The sequence below is a fragment of the Vitis vinifera genome, chromosome 7 (assembly GCF_030704535.1).
Source record: "Vitis vinifera cultivar Pinot Noir 40024 chromosome 7, ASM3070453v1".
Classification (NCBI taxonomy): Eukaryota; Viridiplantae; Streptophyta; class Magnoliopsida; order Vitales; family Vitaceae; genus Vitis; species Vitis vinifera.
In genome coordinates, this window is record NC_081811.1 from 25,754,497 (window position 1) to 25,766,883 (window position 12,387).

A 12,387-nucleotide genomic window follows, 5' to 3' on the forward strand; every position below is an offset into this window, starting at 1 on the left:
TAAAGACCTTGTTTAATACTATTTTTTTATATGAAGATAATAAAAATAATTAAAATTCATTTATTGATTATTCTTTTTTTATTTTTAAAACATAATATGTTCACAATTAAATAAATGAATTGGTCAATTGTATATTTTTTTTCCACAAAAATGTAATATGTTCATAAAAAAATTGGATTTAAGTTTTTCGTCATTTTTTTAATCAAACTATTAGAATCATGTTTAATACACATATAGACATACATGCACTACGGGGATATGAAATTCGTGTCACTGTACAAGGGCATTTACTAACCGTACAAGAGAAATGTACTAAGTATACAAGCAATGTATAAGATTACCATTTATAAAAGATTTTAATCTATTTTGAACCACTCTTTTATTTTCCTTGTCACCCACAAATTGCATACTCATATTATACACTTTATTTAACTCCCACATGGAAATTCCGATACTTTCACAATAATAATGTTTGGGGAAAAAAAATTAACCTTAATTCATCCACCATTTTCTCAGTTAAACCATTAGAAATATGGTTAACACACTTACATGGACACATTACTTAAGAGAGATATATTGCACCATTGTACAATGATATTATACTAATTGTACAATAGAAATGTACTAAATGTACAAGGGTGTATAAGGCTACCATCTATGAAATATTTTAATCGATTTTGAATCACTTTTTCATTTTCCTTATCACCCACATATTGCATACCCATGTCATGCAATTTATTTAATTTCCACATGGAAATTCTTATACTTTTCTTAGTAATAATGTTTGGGGAAAAAAAATTTAATCCTAATTCATCCACCTTTTTGTCAGTCAAACCATTAGAAATAAGGTTAATACACTTACGTGGACATACAACTTAAGAGGAATATATTGCATCATTATACAATAGTGTTATACTAAACGTATAAGGGAAATATACTAAGTGTATAAGGATGTACAAGGTTATTATTTGTGAAATATTTTAGTTGATTTTGAATCATTTCTTTATCTTTTTTGTCATTCACAAATTGTATATGAAATTTGCACTATTGTATAAGAGTGTTACATTAACTATATAAGAGTGTTATACTCACTGTACAAGATAAATGCACTAATTATATAAGGGTATACAAGACTACCCTTTATGCAAGATTTCAATCAATTCAGAACTTTTTTTTTTTCCGTTACTTAAGGATTGAACACTTTTCCCCCACACATTCCTTCACCTAAAAATTGTTTTAGTTTGAAAATTTAAATTTTATCATCCAAAATTTGTAATTACATATTTCGTTTAAGTAGTTTTAATAATATTTTTTCTTATTACATTTACAACCTATATAAAGGAAAATTAATCATAATATTTAGGTATTACATTTTTTTTTTATGAAATCAAATTAATATAAATGGATAACATTAGTGTCATTGTTTCAAATGACTTAAGATAATATAAACAACATATAATAACTGCTGAGGAAAAATTATTAATATTTTTTTACCAAACTATGTCATTTAGATCTTCCTTACCAAAATTAAAATATAGGAAATAAAATTAAAATTAATCATATTTAAAGTCTTTATTACAAGTAAATAGAATGAAATATATATTTTTACTATTTTACCTTTATAAACATAATGTCAGCAAAAATTAAAAAAATCATATTTAAATAGAATTAAAAAGGATAAAAAAATTACCTTTGTAACATTTGTAATTTTTTTTTAAAAAAAAAATCATTAATTTAAATTATCAAGTTAATTTAAAATATTTTTTTGTTGTAATTATAGTTTTGAAGATTCTAAGATTTTTATATTATTACTTTTAATTTTAAATTTAATCTAAACTTGTTTTTTCTTGCATTTACATGTTTTCTATTATATCCATATTTAAGGTGATTTTCATCTAATTTGTGTTCCATTATATTCTATGGAGGGATGGCCAGCTGCATGCACGGGAGAGAAGGGTGTCTTGGCTTCCGTTGGAAGATATTTTTTGAGGAGGGGGTATCTTTTCTATTAGGGGAACAGGAGGATATATAGAGGCCTTTCAGCGGAGAGGGGGAGGATTTTTTTTGAAGGAACTTCAGAGAGAGTATTCGCTTAGCTAGGAGCAGAGCTGCAGGAGTGGTGGTGCTTTTGGGCTGCTGTTTTCTGGCAGAGAGGAGGAGCTTTTGAGGGGGAGTTAGAGGGTGCAGCTTTTGCTTAGAGAGGAAAGGGGGCTGCAGAGTAGTGGTGCTGGAGGTGGCTGTTTCCGGAGATATTGTTGTAGGGGCGAATCAGGTAGTGGAGATATCGGCCTAGAAGGGAGGAGAAGGACCCTTCAGGAAAGAAAGCTTGTTTTTGCCGTAGAGAGAAAGCTAAGAACAGAGGACGTCTTAGAGAGAGGTTGCTGGGTTCATTTTTTTGGAGTAAGCATCTTCAGGTATGTTTCTACTTATCTCCATTATTCTCTTGTTGTATGCTCCCCTCTATTGATTGCTGGGTATCATTTGGTTATTTGTGTGTGGTTATTATATGGCTACTCCTTTTGTTCTCTATACTTCCATTGGATTCTTTATGACTAGATATCTATTTGTTGCTTCTTCGTTTGTGTTGAGAGAAATAATATGAATCTGGTAAGTTCTGAAGGTCACTCATCCTATCATTTCACCTTGAATCCATTCTCTCACTCACCAGCATGTAAGCCTGATGATAACTCATGAAACCAGGCTTTGTTTAAACAGCTCTCATTCCACCTATTTCTGCTCTGTTTATCAGTTTTCCTCTCTATTTTATACCTCTTGGTATTTGTGGGTGGTGTGCTTTGGTGGGTGCCTCTTCATCTGAGGATATAAACTCAGGGAACGAAAGCTATGATTATAAAGGCCTGGTCTCTAAGCAGCATCCAAGAGGTATTTCCAGAATATCACAGAGCTTTTAAGCTGGTCATTTCTTTGACATATCGGAGAGACGGGAAGAGTGCCCCTCATGGGATGAAATGCTCTATGCATGATGAAAGACCACTTTGGGTGATTTTTGATAACTGCATGATTACCTTGTTCATTCGTCTAAAGCCTTGCTGTGAAAAATAATAAGAAGGAGCAAGATTCATCCTCTTGCAATGATGGTAGTAAGATTTCTCCTCACAAGTGTTGATCAATTTCGAGTGTTCCATGATGTGACTGTGATGGCTATCAGTTGTGAAACCCCCCCGTCGTCATTATCAAACGACATATCTTGATACCTATTCCAGCGTATGCATGGCTGTCCCAAAGCTCCTTCCAAAACCTTTCTTAATATCCCAGATTTGTCTACCCACAAGCATGAGAACCATGCTAGCCTGGTAACTCTTCATATGTCCATTTCTCATTTTCCATATATGACACTTTCACCTTCCACGCTCACACCCACCATGCCTACTACAGTACATGCTTTCATACCCATTTTCTAATGCCCGTCTCCATACCACTTCCTCACACCATCCCACTCACCCCTGTTCAAAAGAATGCGTGGCTGAAATACTGAAGATGTTAAGGAGTTCCCGAGAATGCCCACTCCTTTTGACCCAGCTTTTCAGATCTCCAATCTCTTCCAAAAAGCCAAGCCTCTTGACATGCGGGTTTATATTTCTGAACAAGAGAAGTTCAGTGACTGCAATAGTGAAGGTGTATTCATTTGGCATGAGACTAATATCCCATATGCAGTTTGGGGACCACAGAGTACCAGGTCTCTTTCTTGGAAGCATTATCCATATGAGGCTTTGAAGCATAATGGTAGCCTCTACGCTCAGGTTTCCTTTGCAACTTCTGAGGATGCATGGAATGAATCACTTGGAAGTGGAACCGAGATCAGATTGCGTCTCAGTGAGTAAACGAATGGAAAAATATACCCTATACTGATTGCAAAGCATGATGTGATGGACTGGACTTGTACACGAAGATGGCTGAATCTTCCAGTTGGTTTGTCCATGGAACATGAGATATACAAGTCAGCTAATACATTGAGGAGCTACTACCAGATTGGGGGCAAACTCATGGACTTCATAATTGCGCTTCATGGTTCCAAAGCTGTGAAGACCTTTTGTAGTCGCATGCATTTTTCTCTTGGTGCTGGCTGTAGTGCTACTGAAGGACTTGTAGGAAGAGTGTTGGAAGTAGATCTCCAAGCCGGAGATGGAGGTTCAGCTGACACGTGCTATACATACAGTTATAGCGAATGTGCATTAGTTGCAGTGTCATTGGAAGGGAACATTGTTGCAACAATGTGGGGCTGGATCTCGTTAAACAGTTCCTATTATACATGGCTACGAGACCAGAAATCGAGAGAGATATCTGGGTTTAAAAGAGCCTACTCCGTGCAGTAGGCCAGATGGGAATTCGAGCTGATCTCCTGGATGTTCATTTGTACACGTTCAAGAAGGCTGCTCTGCAAGAAGTTTTAGATGAAAATGGTGCATAACAAAGCTTACAGCCAGGCCATGTGATTCATCTGAAGATGAGCTAACTTCGCATTGAGATTTCTCCTCATTAAATGAGAGTATTCCCAACGTCAATGGAGGATTTTCAGCACAATTGCACCCAGCTGATGGCTTTCTTCCTTAATGACAGCCTATATCCACCCTTGTATGGTCTGAATGGCCACTCTAGGCCACGCGTCACCTTCAGGTTCACCATCTTTAATTTTAAAAGTGTTTTTCTTGCCAAATAACATCCTTCAAATAAATTTTTGGTTTTCAATTCTTCCATTTTTACCCTTAGCATTTTTTTTTTAGGTTCCAAAAATTCCGTCTTTTTTTTTAACAAAATCGGTTGCCAATTTTCTTTCCAGCAAGCCACTTTCGAATTTTCTTTGATTCTAAAAAATGTTTTAAAATAAGCAAAGGATCAAACTTCGTAATTCCGCATAATGGAGTTATTGAAATTGATTCATGCAAAATAAATCGGGCTTTGGTGGGGGCCCCACATAAGTGATTTTATAATTGATTGTTTGATTAATTGATTTATTTGACATGCATGATTGATTTACTCTATTCCTTGATATGCGCTTAATTATATCTATTCATTGTTCACTAACCATGTTTCATGATAGCGCGTTCGTGATTGCCGCCCAGGTACGCATCTATTCATATTTTGCTCATTCTTTATACATGCTTTGCTTCTCATATTGTGCATGATCGATTTGAGTATTCATCGATTTTCTTGTTGACTGCCATGTCAGCTTCATTCTATTAGTAGATACCCGACTTTAGGGACTTAGAGGGGTGCTACGGTCCATACCGTACATTCCCAATAAGTAACCTGACCCCCGAGCCCGATCCGGTTTTTCACAGATCGCCTTTTCCGAAATAAGGAGTCACACTTAGAGTTTTCTTTCTTATTTTGTTTACTCTTTTAAAAATAAAACAAAAATAAGTGGCGACTCCAAGTCATTTTCTAATAAATAAATAAAAATTATTTTTGAAATAAAAATCGAACTTGCCATCGAGTAGGAAAAGCATGAGTCAAAATGCGGGGTCCACAGATACATTTACTTAACTTAATGGCATCGTGCTTTAATAATTTAAACCATGTCAAGTCCACATCTATTTTAGATTTAAAAGGGTATTTGAATATTTTTCAAATTATTAAGTTATAATACATTATTCAATTAAAAATTAATTATCAATATTAATTAAAAGATGATCATGTTACAAAATAATATATTAAGACAATATCTATGTATTGTCCATAAAATATAGAAAATATTCAAATAATTGTCTATAACCTTAAAGATATGTATATATATATATGTTGGATAAAAAAGAATAATATTATTTTTTAGGGTGTTTAAAAAATATTTATTATATATTTTGTAAGTTAAAAAAAAAAAATTTATGAGGTGTTTAAAAAATATTTACTTTAAAAATGTAGTAATAATTATTTTTAACCATTGATTTCTAATATTCAATTTATTAGGCATGGTTTTTTGGAAGAAAAATAATTGATGTAAATAGTAACACCTCTCTTGTAAGGAATTAATAACATGTCCCACCAATTAATATGTGAGAGAAAGGTAAGGTGAATGATGAGAGGGAGTGAAAAGTTGGTTATTTTCTTTTTTGTTTTTGATAGTCAAGGACATTTCAGGAAATTTTGAAAAGTAATATCCTTCAACTAAATTTTCACTCATCCACTAGGTTTTGGGCTTAAATACAAGGGATACGAGGAACTTGGGCCAATTTTCAAGCCCAAGTGGGTGTAAAACTCAATTCTCCAAATCAAGAATAAGAAGAAATAATTTTTCTTTTAAAATAATTTATTATATATCTTTTTTTTAATAATTTTGTTTGATTAAATAATTTTGGATAATAAACCTTTTTTTACCTATTTTAAAATTATTAAATTTATTTTTATTTTTTAATAAAAATTATTAAATATGTAAAAAAATTATTAAAATATTTTAAAGTTTAAGAAAATGGACCTTATTAATATTCTCAAATAAGAAAATAAGTGAATAAAAGTCCAAAAAAAAAAAAAATTTGAAAAATAGCTAAGCTTGATATTTTTAGGGTTTTTAACTATTCTTTAATATAAAATTATTTATAAAGTTTAAAATACTTGATATGAAATTTCATCAAATATTTTCTTTATCTATTTAGTTATTATTTTCTTTCATCTCTGGTTTAACTCAAAACAAGGAAGAAATTTTTAATATTTAGAGTCCATTTGGTTGGAAGCACTTTTAGCTTAAAAAGTGGTTTTTAAAAAAATATTTAGTGTTAGAAAACGCTCTTAGAAAAATAAAATATTATATGAAGCATTAAAAATCACTTATAATGTTTTATAAAAAAACATTTCTTATGTGATTCTTTTAAAAATACTTTCCGATGAATCACTTTCATTATAAATGCTTTAAGTAAAAACATTATCAAAAGCACTTCTAGTCATTATAAAAATTAGGTGTATCTAGTCAAAACCTTAAAAGAGATGTGAATGAAATTAAGAATACATTTAGTAGTGATTTTAACAAGTGTTTTTAGTTTTTCTAATATTTGAAAGATTATTATTATTTTTAAATATTAAAAAGATCTAAAAACGCTTCTTAAAATCTCTACAAAGAAACTCTTAGGTAGCATTTGGTAGTGATTCTGAAAAGTGTTTTTAACTTTTCTAATACTTATAAAATAAAAATTTTTAAGTTTTAAAATGTCTATAAACATTTCCTAAAATTACTATCAAACATAATCTAAAAGTGTGTTTGTAGTGATTTTAAAAAGCGTTTTTAGTATAAAAAGTTTTTTTTAATAAGGTACTTGGTAAAATTCAATAAACATTTTTAAAAATATGAAAAATCATTTATAATGTTTTATATGAAATATTTGATAATTGATTATCATAAAAACACTTATAAATAAAACACTTTCAATAAAAGTACCCTAAAATATAATCTAAATTTTAATAAAAATAAATGGAAAAAAATATTTATATTGTTATTTTAATTTTTAATATAAAAGAATTTTTTATTTTTTATTTTATTTTATAGAAATTGATAGTTTAAGAAGATTTTGTAATATAAAGGTAGTTGTTTATTATTAATTAAATTGGATAATAATAATAATAATAATAATAATAATAATAATAAAGATAATATTAAAAATATATAAGTTTTTAAGTAATTTTAATAATGGTTTATTTTATTTTATTTTTTCGATATTTTTCTAAAACCAAAGATAAGATAAAAGTGTCTGTAACATCCTTTATTTCTTGCCACGCATCATATATAATAAAAAATATTTTATTTTGTAATTATTAGAAAATATGGTTTTAAATAATTTTAGATAAAATCTAAAATTAGAAAACATAATAATTGTCATGATGGGTATGGCAAGGAAACTAGAAAATATATATATATATATGATAACACCATTTCTTGATGATTTCCTTGAACGATCTAGGTCTAAATTTAATTATACACTTCAAAATTCAGATTTAAATTAGGTATGATATTTATTGGGTACCATAATATTTTCCGAAAAATAATTAAATACCAGGCATACATATACGTATATGAATACAAGAGGATAGAATTGAAAGTGCAGTTAAAATCACTTTCAAAGGGAGTGGATTGAAGGAAGGGTGTTGAGAGTATTATAAGGTGGTAGATGGTGTGAATGAAGTTAGGCAGGAGTAGCTTTCACATTAGATACTCACTAGGAGTTGTGGGGATATATCATATATGTAGCTCAGGGCCTGCACATAGCTTTTATGTATATATATATCATCAGATAGCCATGGGGAGAATTGACAATTGGCATCCCTATCAGTTGAAAGTAGCTTTGAGGTCCCCAAATTAAGGCTAACTGACCCCTAGCTCTAGGAACATGCTGGGTATGCTGGAGACTCATAATTAAGGCTTTAGTATTGTCGTGGTGTACACACCTCTTCCTAAGTTCACCCAACGGTTATGTCTTCCCACCTCCCTACGTAGCTACTCCCGGCCACTGAGTACGCACAACCCCATAGCGATGGTAGAGGGGCATCATTGAATTCAAATCTTGCCCGCGCCATATAATAAAGGCTGAGTGCATCCATGAAAACTAAGCCCCTTCACGGGTCTTGATTTTCTTCATTTATAATCTCACGTGGTGTCTTTATGATACTTGTTTTGGTATAGATATATGAAATCGATGGTGGCCATCATACCATTTCACTTATAAACACCCTCCCTCTCGTCCAACACCCAACACTTGACATGCGCTAATACGGATACCATCCCCTAGCTTGGTGTACAAACACCCTAGTGGTCCTGCCTTTCAAATGCGCTTTGTCGCGTCTCCTCTCTCCAACATTTTTTTTTCTTTCTTTTTATGTAGTAAAGAGTGGCATTATAGTTCTTGCATGCTTTGTGGTACATGCTCAGAGTATGGTTTTATGAATTTCTGTGCGGTTTCATGACATGACTCCGCATTAATATGCACTTCAGTGGTTTATAAATTCATATGATGCCCGACGATCGTTCAAATCGAAATGAAATGCAAGCTTTTTTTCAGAGGGTAGGGACAATAGGACAAACAAGCATGTAAATTTTTGAACTGGAGTTGTCAAATCTTGGACATGCATGTATTTCAATCCACTTGCAAAGCTGTCATGATTATTTCATAAAGTGGAGATCATTTACTAAGGCACAGACCCATCTGTTCCAAAGGAGGGAAAAAAGAAAATGACTTGACTTCTTATTGCACACACGCTTGAGAGGAGATAACCAACCCAGAATGCCAAAGAGCCGAAAACAATACCATCCAGCTAGCCCAGGGACGACTCTAGTGAAGAAGGAGACTCATGCATGCTAAAAAATAAAGGCAGGAATAAAAACATAACCCGTCAGTTGTTTGCCACGTGTTACAGCACGGGCATGACTGAATTCAGTCTTTAATTCCCGTAACAAATGAGCAGTGCCACGTGGGAAAATAAACTATACATACTCACAGAACCATTAAACAAGCTCAGGCCAAGAAATTTAATTCTTAATTATACATGGAGCAGAGTTTATTGAATGGGTGGAATGGGCCCATTGGATTTTATATTTCCTGTAAAACTACTGGAAATATTGAGCAGCATGGTAGTATATGCAAGTCAGAAAATTATTTAACCATAGTGGCATTAATGTTTTCTCTGTCTTGCTTGCTTGCTTGCCGCATTTCCCCCTGTCTGGACCGCTCATATTTGATAATTCATTTGGAATAAGCTGTTTTTTTTGCTCTCTTCATTCAAATGGTGGTTCAACCTAGAATTCAGCCAATCCCACTTTTGTTGGACGATACTCCAGAACGACTGAGTTGTTTGGAAAATGAACTTAATGATCTAGACAAACCGCAATGAATTAATGATAAGGACACAAAAAAACTTTTTGAAAGGACTATTAACACTGAATATCCCCTAAACAAGGACTCAATCTGCTAGTGATTTGATCTTTTCCGTGCCTCGTCAATTTAAGATACACGACCTTGGAGCTGGTACTCAATGCTTCTAATTAACTTGGCTGCTTTTAGACTGGGGCCAAAATTACTGAATCTTCTAAAATCCTTTTGCCTATATTCTGAACTGTTAACTGTAGCCACAGCTGATCATTGACCCATATGGTTTCCGGAAAAAGTTGACACTGTGGTGATGTTTGTGTTTGGGGAGAGAGACCCACGAACTGTGCGACATGAGATGACATATATGTACACAAATGTAATAAGTGCCACTGAGACAAGCACCAATGTGGCATGAATACATGTACGTCTTGTAGAAAACTTGATTTAATTCTTCAACAGCCTCCGCAGTTTAATATTGTAGTGCACCCACCCTCTTAATTTTATCATATTTTTGTATCCATGCATTTTGAAGGCAACAAGAACTCTACCAAGTATATACACAGATCAGAAAATGTGTTTGGTGAAAGTGTTCAGCTATTGGGGCACTATTCTGTTGACATAAGTATCACACTACGTAGGACTTTTTCTTTCATGGCCATCTACCGGCTTATGGAGTCTGATCGATGACTAATAGTATACTGCCTACCCTTCTTTGCCACCTTCTATTTACAATAAAAGTAGAAATTAATTTGTTACCAAAAAAGAAAGATCTTTTATTTGTTTTCTATCATCAAAAATGGCAGTTTCATTTTCATTATCAGAACACAGGTAAATGAATCATGGCCATGTAATAAATAAATTTTTTTATGTTGTTGGGCATTTAATATTAGTTACATTAGCTAATACGATATTATCATGACAAACATCATAGTATATCTCGTATTGGCAAAGGTCAGTGAATCAAATCCCATGTTTATGTTGTTGGCCTGGCATTTAATGTTAGCGAAACTAAAGATGTTTTTGAGATAGGACCCCTCTATTTTGGTTGCATATTCATGTGGTATATAATACAAGAAAGACAGAATTTCAAAAGTTTGGCAGCTGCTTTATATTATTTTATGCATCCAAAAATCAAATACCATCTTTTTTCCGTCAGAAAAAATGAGTTGTCAAGCATCTAGGGGAGATACAGAGACAGCCCCACTTTAATGGTAGGTTTTCACTATTCATTGAATGATGTTCGATGGGCTTGTGGACAGTTAATTCCAGGTTTTTTGGGCCCTTATTTAATAGGTCCATCCAAATATCATGCACAGGAATTTGAGTCATACTGGGAAACATTGGTCAAAGGGGATGTCCATATTGTTTCATGGGTGATACTATTTTAAGGTTCATGACTCTCATCATACCCAATGTATAAATCCATGGGAGCATTTCTCATTGAGTCAGCCACATGACTCCAAGGAAAGCCCGTCCTATTGCATTTTCCCCCAGGGTTGGGTTTAATTGATGAGCTGAGGGTGGTCCCCTGTGTTGGACCAGGGACAGCCCTTGAACACATTTTAGCCAAGTCCAGTGGAGCACTACTTCTCTACATGTAACTCAATGAACCCCTTCCAGACAGACGTAACTCCATGGGGCCCATAATAATAATAATAGAAATGTGACATGGAAATTAAAAAAACACACACACATATGAGCTTAGAAAGACAACATCATCAGAGTTCCATATTTGAAACTACCCAAGTCATTGTTAATCCAAATTAGTGAAAATCTAAAATCTAATGATGAGAGAGAGAGAGAAGGATATAAGGGCTAAAATCTTTGGGGAAAAAGAGGAAAACATGTGTAAAATTTCCCATATTAAAATTGAGGATAGATGCTGCTCCCTTTTGAGAAGAGGCTCTGATCAGCAATCCCTTTCTCAAAGTCGCGCACGCCTATCCCTCCATGGGGGTTTTTACTTTCCTATATTACCATTTCTTGATATTATTTTTGTTTATTCATGTTTCTATGGTGGGAGTTGGAACCTTCCATTTGTTACGAGTCTCACGACCAAACAAAAGTGTTAAAAGGGTGACCTCAAAGGCAAAGTGGCAAACCCATTACTTTTATGGCTTCTAATTATAAAAATAGCACAAAATCCTTTAGAAAATTTGGTCACGTGGGCAGGAGCTGGACCCCCACATACCCACGACACCCATGAAAGTGAACTTTTAAATTACAAAATCACAAGTTTAATAAAATGACCCAAATACCCTCAAGTTTTATCTGTTTTCACATGCTACCCTTCTCCCAGTGAAAAAAGCTATCCTGTTTCTTCCACTCTTTTTCTGGTGAGAGCTGGTTTAAGAGTCAATCGACAGCCCACCAAGCGTTGACCACTGTGGAAGCAACCCTTAATCATTTCCCACTTCACAAGTTCTTAGTGCTTGTTAATTGAAATTTCTTTGCATTAAGTGACTATAAATTTCTTTGGGTAGGGCATTAAACCTAAAAAAACAACAGAAAAGAAAAAAAAATTTAATGCACATTTATTAGGGTAGGATTGATAGGAAAGGCGCATTATATAGGTGGTGTG